Here is a 14339-nt window from a genome sequence, read left to right as displayed (position 1 = left end):
GGCAAAAACTCTATTTAGTAATGAATCGATTATCAGAATCCTTGTCGGTTAGTCGACGGGACACTTCAGTATTACTCTGCCGATCCATAAACCCTTTACGTGATGTTCACGTGGGATTAGTTCTCCAGCAGTCCCTTTTTCTAAATAACCAAGTATCAGAAAACATTTCAATCTATTTGTGGTTACAGCTTCTCAAATGTGAAGATTTTTCCTTTTTTTTTTTTTTATCTTTGTAAATTGAATATTGTCACATTGTCGGCCTGTTGCCAGCGGCCACTTTGGTGGTTGCGCTAGATGGTCAAATATGTTTTTACCATCCACACAGTCGGACTTCATAGTTTCAGCTGCAGTTGTTGGAGCATGCAGTGAAGTTCCCTCTCTAATGTGAGAACTTATCTTTCACTCTTTAGTCTGTGTAGCTGTCACTCGGAATCTACTGCGTGTGAGAGTGACCTTTGTGCATGTGTATGTGAACCACCAATCATTTCTATGGGTAACGCTGGTGTAAGTACATATATTAAACAGAGTTGTTGGTAAAGTGGGAACACAACGGGCCTGTGCTTATTGAAACACACAGCTGTGTCTCTGCAGCCCCAACTGCAGCCCAGCTCCCAAATGAACTGAGGTTGTGTGCCACTAAAAAGCCACACACACACTTACACCCACACATGCACTCTAACCTCCTCTTACCCCGGTCATTACCTCCCCCCCACTGCCTCCTGATAAGCTGGTGTGCCAGGCGTGCCAGCGCCACTGATGGCTCCGTTTGCACAACCGCTCCATTGTTGCTGTGCAGAGTGGACAACTGCACTTTGGACCTTTCAGTGGGGAAAGCCTTTTATTGTGTTTCCCTTAAGGGCATCCGCTGTGGTTTATCTGCAACCTGCCAACCACACACACACTTTAAACACTGCATTAAGCATATCTAAGGTTAGAAAACATAAACAGTAGCCGCTGCGTTTCCTTTGCTGCTGCTGCTGTGATCCTGGATTAAATATTGTCCAGTCACTGTGCCTGGTGGATTTTCGGTTTTATAAAAAAAAAAAAAAACACCCATAAAAAGCAGCTGAATTATCTGTGTGGCTGGAACCTGATCCACATACCAGCTGACCTTTTCCCACACAGCAATATTAAACGTAACAGTAAGTGATCCCAATTTACGAGTCCATTTAACTTGATTCAATATTGGATGAAAAATGATTACCTTGATGGAGTAAAGCTTACATACACGAAAATAACCCCGGCACGCACAAACACACAGCTTTATCAAACTTAACAATCAGCTCACTGTCTGTCTGCTGCAAGTCTGGCTCAGCGTAGGGCCGAACAGAATTTAAAAAATGCTAGATGAAGAGGAGAAGAAGAAGAGGATGCATATTAAATATCCACATCTATGTAGTTTTTTCTGCCTCTTTAAGTCTATTAAGCTAAAATGGATGTTTGTTGAATAGAGGCTGCCTCTGAATCTGGTCAACTGGCCAAATAGATTAAGTGAATCAAATCCCCCTTCTGTTTTGTGCACATTGAGGAAGTGTCAAAATGAAAAGAAATCTGTTTTGCCCCTTAAAGTCCACGATTTCCTCATCCCGCTGCAGAACAAGCTGCTTACCTTTCAAAAACGAGCCGCGACACTTTGCTAGACATGGCCGGAGCATTAAATTATCCAGACGCACAAAATCCACCATTTGATTTGTGTGCAGCCCGGAGAAGAAGGAGGAATTACATGACATTCAGGCATCCAGCTCAGACTTTAAAGAAACAATGCAGCCTACTTTGCGATCTCCTCACTGCTCTCTTTTCAGCCACATCCTCTTGGATTTTATGACACCGGTTAAAATGCAACCATTAAATATTCATGTTTGAGGGCTTTCACCCATGGAGCAGTTTCTCCTTCTCTCCCACTCTCTTTCTCTGAGCTTCAGAGAAAATGAGAAACTTTTTTGATTTAATCTGGCAGTAGCTAAATATTAAAATAAAAAGAAGCTCTGGGAGCTCAGCAAAGTGGAGACTATAACTCATCTCCGCCGAAACGATCCTTCGCCTCTCATCCTCATTGTTCTTGAATTTTCCAGACGGCAGCGAGTAAATTAACACGACAAACTGCGGAGATTAATGGAAACAAACACTCAGCAGCTGAACGGGGACATTATGAAATTTGATGCTTGACAATCATCCCAAGGAGAAAAGTGTTTCCTTCCCCCCCCCCCCTTAAGTCATCAGCAAACATCACACAGCAAGCAACATAAACTATATCTTTTGAAAAATATTGCTCATTAATTTTGCACTTGTTGTCTTGGCTGTTTATTATGCAAAACATTTCCTATCAGGAGCAAAAGTAATGACACAAATAATTCATTCTTTTCCCTCTTTTAGAGCTTGTGGTGTGTTAAAATCCATAATATATAGCGAGTTAGAGTGTGTATAAAAGATTAAGGGTGAAGTGATGTCTGCAGGTGTAGACAGTAGCATAAATAAGGCTGAAATGTGATTTCGCTGCAGTGAACATTAGGGAAATTTTGCCCGGCTTTATTCGGGCTGATGTGATCCGCATACAAATCGCAGGATGCAACATTCAGGGGCTTCTCCAAACAAGTGATTGTGTAGACAAATGAAGCAACTGCTCCGACACGAGTGGCTCAGTCTTTGTGCTCAAGGTGGCGGTGAGCATGTGTGACAACTCGCCGCCATAAGTTTATTCACATGCTGGAAAAGAAAATGACAATAGTGCTTTTGTTGATTGAGAGCATGTGGAAGTGCCATTACTTCATTCACTCCGAACTAATCTTTTTAGCAAACTGCGATTCCTGCCGCTCACTAACAAATCAGGGGCTGAATTGATAATCAGGACATTTGTGGATAACACCTTGTGAACTGTGAGAGGCGATCGATTCACCCTTTCATCAGCCACCGCGAGCCTCTCCTGCTTCAGCACCGGGCAGCTGATTGAGATGATTCACAGGGATTTCTTTTTCTGTTGTTTTCTTAAAGAAGCCAGTCGCCAGAAACTTTTCCATCGCTGCTCATCGCCCGCGTTTGATCCCCGACAAGCGAGAAAACAAAAGGTGGAGGACGGCTTGCGAGACATGAAGGCTTTCACCGGCATTCTTCCACTCTTGGAAGGCTGCCCGCTCCTTTGAAAAGGGGGTTTTCCTTCAAAGTGAACGCCGGTGACATTACCCGTTTCTCATCCCAATTAAAATTTATTGAAAACATCCAGGAAACGCTGTACGGGCAAATATCCTCACAACTCCAGCTCGTCAAAAAACAAACAAGTACGGCGTTCAAAAGGGACGCCTTCTCCCCGGCCCTTTGAGTTCATAACGGGCATTTAATCCCATGTAATGATTTGCAATATGACAAGTCAGACAAAATTTACTGTGACAGATTGAATGGGGCGCAACATAAATATAATTACAGCTCACACCATCTTCTCCACCTCCCTCCTCTTAAGGAAGCGTCAGGATACAAGGCCTCCGGTTATTCGCTCTTTCAGTTTGCTCCTCAAGATCAGCTGATGCCCCCCAAAACTATAAAGTATATAATAGATCAAAACAATTTTCAGTGTGTGAAGTAGCAAGGTCTCTGTAACAGGTGTGTTTTCTGAATTTAAGGTGATTCTTGTTGATAAAAACCAAGAAGTGACATTTGACCTCAAGACACCAAAGGTCAAGCAAAACCACAGAGCAACTGTGAGGGTTGAGTCTTAAAGAAAGCAGCTGTAAGCAAAGATTAGAACAACGTTTTGAAGATGGAGACTTTAAATATAATTTATTAGCAATTTAAAGGTTTCAGAAAACTGAAATTGCTCCAAAGTTGTGTCAAAAAAAACACTCTTTCATAACATAACTTGCAGAGTTTAAAGGATCCTATAAAATGTGTTTATTGTGTTTATGTTTGTTTAATAAAATCATGAAGAAAAAAATATACTACATGGAAGAAAACTGGTTGATATTGATTTAGTGCACTCGCAGATTTCTGTTAATGACTATACATCGGAAAATTATAATGTTGTGGAGCGTTGAGTCTTTGTCCCGAGCAAAGTCAAACTATGCGAGAAGTGGCAACACATAGGGGTAATTCTTCTAAAGAGACCCACTATACCACCACCCCCCAGCCAACCCAGATTAGGTTTCACATTCCTACCTCACAAATAACACACACACAAGAGAGAGAGAGAGAGAGAGAACGAGAGAGAGAGAGAGAGAACGAGAGAGAGAGAGAGAGAGAGAGAGAGAGAGAGAGAGAGAGAGAGAGAGAGAGAGAGAGAGAGAGATGAAGTGAGGCACAGACACTTTTGCTGTTGAGACATTTCTGACCTCAGACTATTTCATCTCGCTGACGATGTTTACACCATGAGTCAAGCGCAGGGATATTTTCTCTCTTGTTCTTCGTCCAAGATGTGGAGGATCTAGCCTCTGTACCTCCCCTCTGCCCCCAACCCCACCCCCACCCCTCCATCAGCCTTCATGCTAATGTAACACACATTAGTGAAACCAGCCGCACGTGGTGACACGAAGGATGCTGGGCCCTCGGGTGAGCCATCACCCTCTCCCTCTCCCTTCCTCCCTCCCTCTCTCTCTCTCCACACGCCAGGCCCATCACGGGCACAGCCTCGCACCACGGTGACTGTGACTCAAACATGCCCTGCTTTTAGAGCAGATGGTCAAAAATAGCGTCTGCCGTCGACATTTTTGTAAGCCACTGAGCCCGTTGGGCCACACACGGTTTGCCAAGAAGGAGTAGGGGTGCAAGTGTACAGTCTGTATAAAAATAATGTGGTGAGTTAGAGCTTTGCTCTGCTTGATACTGACAAAATGAGAACACCCTGTTGTTTAAAAAGAGCTTATGCAATCTGCCCCTATAAATAGGAGTGTGAAGTGTGTCTGCATGTCTCCCTCTGCGTGTTTACATCCAGATAACGCTGCCCAATTAATTAGCATCATCAGCACTAGTAGTTGTTGTTGTTGTTGCTGCTATTAGTGTGTGAAACTATTTCTGCTGTCTCTGATAAGGCAACAGTTTGTTTCCCCAAAGTGGGACGCGACCCGCCAGCGAACGGACGAGGGGAAATAAGGAAACAGACAGGATGTGTTTACAGAAGAGTTATTTAAAGTCGCCACTGGGATAGCGGCGCACGTGGCTACCAGCCATATTTTTGGACACTTGCATGCTGTGCAGATACACAACCGCATATTTCATGTCCCGATTTCCCAGGTCATTCAGAGAAACATTCACCAGCGCCAAGTTATTAATCTTCTCAACACTTGCCGGTTTAATTTCCAGTATTATGTGTGCTTGGCAGTGTATTTTGTTCCTGAAGGTGTCTTATAGTGTGTTCAGAATAAGTTAGGCAGCTCAGAAATGTCCTTATTTGACATCTCAATAGGGTTTAAAATGATCAAGCACACTTAAGAGTCATGTTGATTTGGAGTTCTATCCCTACATACTATTTGTAATATAAGATTTTCAAGGTTTTTTCTTGATTGTTCTTATTTCCATTTGTAAAGCATAAACTCCTTTTGGCCCCTACAGTTCCCATCAGGCTTTTGGTGATCTAAACAGGAAGTCTATATTTATTTACTTTTTGGTAAAACTGCACCATGAAATGTCTACTTCAAGATACATTCCCTGGAAAAATCGGTGAAGATGTCCAAAAAATGCCCCATCTCTCAATGATAAAGAAAGAGCAAAGAAATCTGCCCCTTTATCTTCATCAGTGCCAAAATGTAATGGGTTATTTTTTTAACACATGTCCCCTCTTTTCACCAAGTCTCATGGAATTCCAATCAGTGTTTTTTGTGTAATCCTGCGGTTAAACAAACAGCCAAACCAATGGATAGGGGTGAAAACATGACAAATAAAGCAAGACCTGAGGCTGTAATCCCAAGCGGAATTCCGGACATTATCGAGAATGGACCAAAAATATTTCTATCACCGGAAAGAGTATGAAACGGAAGAGTAAGGGTGGAAGTTTTGATCCAGGACGAATCGGTCGGACGCCGAGGGTTAATGTATTCCACCTCGCTCAGTGCCGAGCCTTCTCTTGTGTTCTCCTTTCACTGCCCACAGCTGTCACGTCAGTGTATCAGCTCGGCTCTATGATGCATGCCTTGCACCTGGGTAACCGACCGCACACAGACACCGTGTTAGAATGAGGGTACAGTGTAAGCTGACACACAGGCGCTGGGTGTGGTGCCGCTGCTGTCTGCAAGTCATCATCGGTTACAGCAGTCCTCCTGCTCGAACAATCCGGTGGAGGGAAAACACGGTCCACCGTCTGACCCAAAAGAGACAGATTCTGCTGAAATAAGCTGTAACTGTTTAAGCTCCGTTGTCAAATCTGACTTTATCAACACATGAGAGGTCGGCTCCAGCTTCGTTATGTCATCTTTGATATTTTTAGATTCGGACAAAACCCGCAATGGGAAGTTATCACCTCGGGCTCGGAGAACTTGTGACATTTCACAGACGAGGTTCTTCGATGATGTAATCGAATAGCAGCTGATAGACTATAAAAGTAATCATTAGTTGCGGTCATGTAATCCTCGCTCCGCAGGCTCGTGTTTTGCCGAACCAGAAGCTCTTGTAGAGACAACAGGATCCTGCAGCTTTCCTTGAAATTAACCAGCGCTGTTGTTTAGGGGAGAGTTGGAATTTGGGTTTCTCTGTTTCAGCTCTAGTCACAGTTCTAGAGTGAGCTTTGTATTTGCTCCCCAGAGTTTCAGAGTTGAGAACGAGATATTTCACCAATTGTAACAACACAGCTGGCTCCATGTCGCCCGGAATCTAATTGCCCGGAAATTAATCCCAAGAGTCCAGGGTGGCATCTTCAATAAAAAAAAATTTAGAAATGCAAAACAATATCTAAACAACCTGTGGTGTGTCAAAGTGCAGCATCAGAGGAACGACAAACGGCACGCTTCATGTCGGGGGTTTCACCTCCTCGTGTTTTACATCTCGATAACAAACTTGAAAGCGTCTAACGTTTGTGTTAAGAGAGTGACAAGGGAGGGTAAATACAAAAAGGCGGGTGTATCTGGGGAGAAGGAGAGAGAGATTACCCTCAGACCTTTTCTTTGAGAGAACGGGGACCTTCCCTGTGTATTAGTAAATCACACTTAACCCCCCCATTGAATCTAATTCCACCACTTACTCAGAATCACCTTCATTACTCATCAGAGGTGTGGATCTCTCTCCTGAAAAAAATAAGACACCCCTCCTGGGCGCACCATCGACACTGTGATACTTCAGCAGAGCCGCTCAGCCTTTTACACGCCCTTTTTTTTTTTTATATCTTTATTTATTGTGCCATAACACCTCTTGGGACATTTCAGATTTTCGAGAGCAGCTGCCAGTTTCTCCGTCTGCCCTGAAATTTAAGAGGGAAACACGTCGGCTTGGCAACACTATCTCCTGCTTCACCGTTTGACAACACTTCAGGATTCCTTGGTCGGACCCTGTTTAATTTATAGAAGCTGAGACTTTCGGAGAAGCCAGATGTTATCCATGATTCAGAGCCTTTCATTTACACTTAACACCGCAGTGCCGCGCTGTGACATCATCTGCGTATGTTTTTCACAGCATGTCACATTCAACATGCATGAGCCTGCGATTGCTGGGGGCCTCAAAAGCTCTAATTATATCCATCGTGGGTTTAAGACTCGCAGATTCAATGTGATTTTTTTTTTTCCCTCTCTTCCCCTCGCAGCTATCGTGTAGCTCACTCACTCGCCTGTTCGACTCCATAACGCTGCTCACGACCACAGACATGTGAACTGCAATATTCAAGAAGATTCTTAATTGCATTTTATCTTCGGTGACAGGACTTCCATTTCACACATCATGCACACACAGCAGTGGATGTTAACACCGCGAATAACAATCCAAAAACAAATTCAATCAACGCCCGATCAATAATGCAAAGGCCAAAGACATTCAGATCGACGGTGAAATGATAGAATATTTGAAATAGTTTTTTAGTAATTAACAATTAATGTTCAGTATGATCAGTTTATTTTCTGGAGGAGCTTAAGGATGTGGTTTTTGGCTTTCATAGCATCCATATCTACAAGTCACTTGTCACTTTGAGCTCTATCAACAAACTCTGCTAGAGCTTCACTTATTGAGGAGCATTAGTTAATTAGGTGATTAGTGACTCAGCAGAAAATGAATTGACAGCTGTTTTGTGAATCAGTCGATTGTTTAAGTATTTTTCAAGCAAATTCGCTTCTTAGATGTAACGAGTCCATTTTCTTTGTCATACATTATCATAAACTGAATATAATGATTTTAAGATGGATATGGACGCCACTTGGGATGAGATGAATCAAAATGGGCTTTTCCCACTATTTTTGGATGCATTATAGACAAAACAAATAATCGACTATTTGAGAAAATAATCTGAAGAAATCCTGCACACAAATGATATCAAAAAAAAAATACAGGGGGGATTTTCCTTGTGTGCCAAGCAGGCATGGGAACAATTCAGAAATATAGTATTTAGGCCCATTAATCACAAGATGTGTATTTTGTGTTCCGGCTAACTTCCCCTCCAGCACGGCTGCAGCTGTAACAGGAGGCCGGCCTATTGTTCAGACTAACAAGGGGCGCAGAGGTCACTTGCATTTTCACAAGAGCTTTGCCAGAGGGGTTGGGGAAAGCGAGCGGCACACCAGTCTGTTTAGTATGGATCTACGCTAAAGCTTTTTCTATAAAGTCACATCATTCCCAGTCTATTATAAAGCGGGATGGATTAGATTAAGTGAGATTATGCAGAGAGGGGCTCCCTAAAAAGAGCAAAAATAACATGCTCAGTACTTAGCAGGCGAGTCAACAGTGGGATTAAGCCAAAAGGACACGTTCAAATCCAATGCTAATATGCACAATGGCCGTCCTTCCACACACTCAACTTTTAAGTGGTCGCTAATGTTATTGCTTCAGATTTCTCTGCACATACCGCAAGGTGCCGGTGAAGCCAAAAATATGACTTTTATTGTCATATTATGATCGTAAAACTGAATCTAATCCACAATTTGAAGGAAAAAAAAAAATCTAAATAAGTGATTTCTCTTCACTCCATTAAAACTGTCACCCCGCCTTCCCCCTGCCGTCAAGCCCTCTTCACGGGCACAGATTGTGCAGCAACAACGCAACTGAAAAAAAATGCACAAAGTGGTTGCACAATCTAACATGATTAAATGATGTGTGGTCTGGCGTCACTCCCAGCACCTCTCCCATCCCTCGCTGGGCTGTGTATCTCTCCTCCTGCAAGAACGCAGACAGACACACACACACACACAGATTCCCTTTCCCTGAGCTGTGTTGTGAAAATAGAAGCTTCATATTAACAGTCAACAGTTAAGCCGATAGGTATGGTCAAACCTTTTTCCCGATCATAGAAAATATTTCAGAAATGTTCTGTGGACTTCTGCCCAGGCTGCGTTGCTGCAACTCGGTGTCACCGAGGTGGAGCGTCACAAATCACCACAAACACACACATGAGGAATGCAGCATAACGCAGATTCTCCTATTTTGTTATTCAGAGAGGTGAGAGGAATGTTTGGACGCCTTACCGGAATTAAACTGATACAAATATCACATCAAAGGTCAAACACAGTCGAATTGGCAGCAGAATCTACCAATGTATGAGAAATCATGATAAACTACAAGGTAACCTTTGACCTGACGTGGAAGAGAAGCCCCTGCTGCCCACCACCATATTTTTTTTGGTCATGCCCTTCTTTAAAAACCTATTAGATAGAAAGTCCTTAACTCAGATTTGGAAACCAAAAGCAATCACAGCATTGTTCAGGGTTACTCCTCCCAATCCACTGCTTCCAAAATAAAAGGCAGACTTTGTGACCTTATTAATCAGGCGTCTGATTTTACACTCATTCCTTATTCCTCATGGATGAAGGACATATTTACTTGGGGGGGGGGGGGGGGGGGTTGGTGCACTAGCAATGGTTCACTTGCCAAATTTAATAAAACATGAGGATCTTTTGTGCACATGCTGGGGGGGAGGGGGGTGTTTTTGCTCCTATATCAGAGTAACAGCTTTCATTCACATGTCAGCGGCCACTTTAATGTACAGTTAGTTATTCACGTGATATTTTTCTATCATGTGGATTCTGGATGTGTCTTTTCTTTCCCACGTGGTGACCGACGACGTGGCTGTCTTTGTGTTTACCTTGGATGTTAGTTCTGTCTTTTCTACAGCATAGTTGCAAATATGTACGAGTGCTGCACTTTATAGACGTGTGTGCTCCTCAGTGTTATGTTTGACACAACACTGCAACTTGAAAAGTAAAGTTTCTGACCTTCTTGTTGATGTTGAGAATCTCAAAAGGGTTACAAGTACACTAAGAGTCATTGTCACAAGTAGCAATCACTACAAAGTCGAGTGGACCGGCACGATCATCAACTTGAACTGTGAAAGAACCACAAAGGCTTTTTTGAGATTCTCCACTTTTTTTCTTGATTATGTTTGATAATTGATAAGCTACAACAGATTTTCTGCTTCTTCACGAGTTAAAGTTTGAAAAAGACTTCTTTAATTTATAACAACACAACTTATTTTGTAAAATGATCATAGGGTGTTTCTCTGAAGTTGGTGTCAAGTAGCACTAAAAGTAAGTGATTGAATAAATGCATATTCAGCACAATGTGACTGCCAGAGGTGCTGCCAAATCAAAATAAACATTTACAATGCTATAATTGCGCACAAGCATCATAACAGGATGAATAAAAATGAGGGGGCTGTTTGACACCAAAGTAAACCTGCAAGATTAAGAGTCTACAACAGCCCAGTGACACACTTTCTGCACCCGGAGCTTGCCCGCTTGGCCCCCGCGTCGTTCCCCTTTACTCATTGAAAATAGCCATACCAGTGCGGTGATTCATCCCTGGAGTTTATCTGTCGGGCAAAGACAACACAGAGAAGGACCTTGAGCGAAACCTACACAAGCCTCCCACAGGGTCTGACCGCGGAGGAAGAGCAGTCGACTCGCCCGCTCAACCTTTTTCCTGTTAGTGAGCTTAAGAGAGCTCTCGGTACACGGGAGCTGCTCGCCGCAACTGGAATTCCCAAGTCGAATCAATAACATTATGACATTATCTAACAGCCCTGTTTACCTGCAGCTTAAACTCACATTGTTGGTACAAACGGAACGAGGCTCGGCTCAGAGAACCTTTGGGAATGTGTTGAGTTTGGCAGCTGTAACGCAGACTGGACTGTCATGTTTCAGAATTTCTCCCAAACTATCGGGTGTAAAACGACACCGCACATGTCTCAGGATTGTACACGGAAAAAAAGGAGCAGAGACACACAACATGGCCAGTGGAGACGCACGCCGGCTCGCGACCTCCTCTCAGGCCGGGTCAGCAGTGCGTCTGGAGGTAATGAGGCCTCTTGTGTGTCCTCGCTGATCTGAGAGTTGAATAATTTCCCATGTGGCACAGTGATTTCCAGCTTCTGCCTTTACTCTCAGCTCGTCAGGTGGGTGGAGAGGCAGGAGAGAAAACTCCCACCCAACACTGCATTTCAAAAATGTGTCGCCATTGTCAATCCACAGTCATGCACACAGACCCAGGACAAGAAGAAAAGAAATTGCCTCTTTGTCTCAAAGATGTGTGTGAATTAATATTTTGGATACGAATCTTCATTTTCTGTTTTGTTTTGGGGGTTTTGTGAGAGAGAAGCAGCTGAAGGTCCTTTCTACCGTTTTGTTCTGCCCCACTATCCGCTGACTCCTTTCACTGGTCAGTAGGAAACCCAGAGTTAATAAATGGTCTACTTCAGCCCCCAGACACACGTGCTGGGTTGCAGATCTCCGTTTCAATGTGTCTTTTGTTTGACGGCTGGTGTTTCAACATCCTCGACTTGAATAGAAGAAGGTCAGCCTGGTGGGGTCTGCCCCATGGTTATTCAGGAGCCCAACCTGGGGCCCCTCTGCGATGGGGTGACTGGGAGGGGAGGGGACGGGCAGAAAACCTCCTCCTCTGTCTGACACCACCCTCGTCTGAGAAGCCACTGGAAGTTTGAAGGGCTGGATCAGAGTTTAAACACTCGTGCAATCCAGGGGGGAGCCTGTGATTAAAGATGGCAGCCCCCTCGCTTGACCACATCTCCCATTCTGCGCGTGAAAGTTTTAAATCCAGTGGACGTGAGAGCCCCGTCAGCTCAGACGTCTGCAGGCAGCGGCTATTAAACCAAACCAGACCCCTGGATTATATGACAGAAATGTAAACAAGCAAACCCGGCCTGGTCAATATAGCTGCTATCGCCACACGACTTTCTCGTGGAGCATCAGCAGCTGGGTCCAGATTCTGATGATCGGGATGATGCTGCTGCTAAGAAGAAGGAGAACACGAGGAGAATGAACTTTTCTCAGCAACATAACAAAACCAGGAGGAGCTCTCCCTGACATCTCACCAGAACGAGACAAGAAACATCTGCACGCTGGAGTGCATGCTCGATGCTCCCAAATGGAGGGGGGGGGGGGATTTTTCGATTCACAGAAATTAAGTGCATGCACATATGGGAGAAACACACCCCCCTCTCTCTCTCCCTCTCTGTTCGTGACAATGGTTAGGAAGCAGATCAGGCAAGCAGGGTTACTTTTTTCCACTTGGCCATGATTTCTGCTTCCTGCACAGATGTAGAGAAAGGAGCTCAATATCTGAGTCCCCCCCCAAAAAAAAAAATCCATCACCAACTGGCTCCATAATGTTCAGACAGCAGGAATTTAGGGGGAGTCAACTTTACCAGAGCAGGAGTGACCCACAGCAGCACCAGCAGCAGCACCAGCAGCATCACTCCAGCTCCATGGGTGTGTGTGATGCTGTGCACATGTGCTGCTGGTGAAGTTCACAAACACACGTTTCAGCGGGGATGTGAATGGAGGGTGAGCGCGCTGCGGTGGGGATGCAGATGCACAGTTGTTCTGCAGACACACCGGACACACAACCATGTGCACGCCAGAGGATTAAACACACACACACACACAAGCAGACATGGCATGGTTCATCCTGCAAAACGCACACAAGCGCCGACTCTGGAGAGATCAACGCGGCATCTGGTACCACCGAAATGCACAACCTGCTCCTCGGCGGCTGCGGCGGCGGCGGCAGAGGCGGCGGCAGCCCCGCCGGTTCAAACCCGATGGTGGGTTACAAACCTCCACCGCCCGCCTGCCCGCTCGCTCGATGGCTGGCTGGTAGGTGCGAGCTCAGACCCGCTCCCCGCTGCCTCTTCCAGCGGCCGCTCAAATATACCGAGAAACAATCTGAGCCAAAGTGGAAACAAACACACAAACAAAACAACAAAAACCTCCAGCGAGAGCCCGAGGAGCCTCGCAGCGGCAGCGACCGGGAGCGGGCGACGGTTAAGTTTGCAGCTACTCACCGGTTCCTCACGCGGAGAAAGTCCTCGGTTAGTGTTCGCCTCTCGCGTCGGTTAAATCTCGCTCCCCCCCTCACGGCCACTGACCGGGAATGGGCTGCACGTCAGCGGCTGAGTCGGTGAATAGAGTCGCAGTAAGTTGAAGTGTCAAATTTCATCGGCTATTCTATTACCGGAGGGACCCGTGCTCCGCGGCTGCTCGCAAAACGTGTCGCGGAGTTCCGGGCGGAGGCGGAGCGGCGGGGTGGGAGAGCGGGAGAGCCGGAGAGCCCGGAGCGGAGCCCGGGACGGTCCCCGGTGCCCCGCAGCTCCGGCTCCGGCTCAGCGGCCATCTGCTCCAGACACTGTGTTCATACATGCATCTGTATTTGTGTGACAAACAATAGGTAACACATATTATTAAAATGTGAGTTCCACACGTTTCATTGGGAGCTGAGAATTCCACGAATTTTTGTATTCATTGATTGAGGCTCATTAGAGAAACAGCTTATAGCTAATTGTTGTTTATTGGCATTTGAAATGAAATCGAATCTCTACTTAAAAGGCCAATTATGAGAAACTAGTATTCATCCTCTGCAATAATACTAATTATATTAACAATAACAAAAACAATAATGATATTAATGAGATACAATTTATTTACATTTAAAAAATCACTACTATATATACTGTAGACCTGTAGGTGCATATAGTAAAAAATAAACAATTTAGAAAGATACTAATATAAATAATAGAAATATTGAAATGATAGAAAATAAATATAGTAAAAATACATAATAATTTTGTATTTTTCATCAAAAAAAAACAATAATGCATTCCTGTAGGTTCACATAATGATTAATACATAAATGCAAAAGATAAAATAAGGAAATCATAATAATCACTAAATGTAAAGTACCCATGATAACAATGATATTCATCATCGTCTTTAATAATC

General features: G+C 44.3%; 1 protein-coding gene across 1 annotated transcript in view; it reads right to left on the bottom strand.

Moving 5' to 3' along the window:
- Positions 1-13555, bottom strand: part of LOC133931462 (zinc finger MIZ domain-containing protein 1-like) — a 108609-nt gene extending 95054 nt beyond the window's left edge. The window contains exon 1 of the mRNA XM_062378352.1: positions 13406-13555. The gene's annotated coding sequence lies outside the window, so the exon portion shown is untranslated. The remainder of the gene's footprint in view (positions 1-13405) is intronic.
- Positions 13556-14339: the final 784 nt, after the last annotated feature.

Source organism: Platichthys flesus, chromosome 20 (genome assembly GCF_949316205.1).
Source record: "Platichthys flesus chromosome 20, fPlaFle2.1, whole genome shotgun sequence".
NCBI classification, from domain to species: domain Eukaryota; kingdom Metazoa; phylum Chordata; class Actinopteri; order Pleuronectiformes; family Pleuronectidae; genus Platichthys; species Platichthys flesus.
The sequence above is the reverse complement of the archived record's forward strand: the minus strand, read 5'-3'. Positions and strand labels throughout refer to the sequence as shown.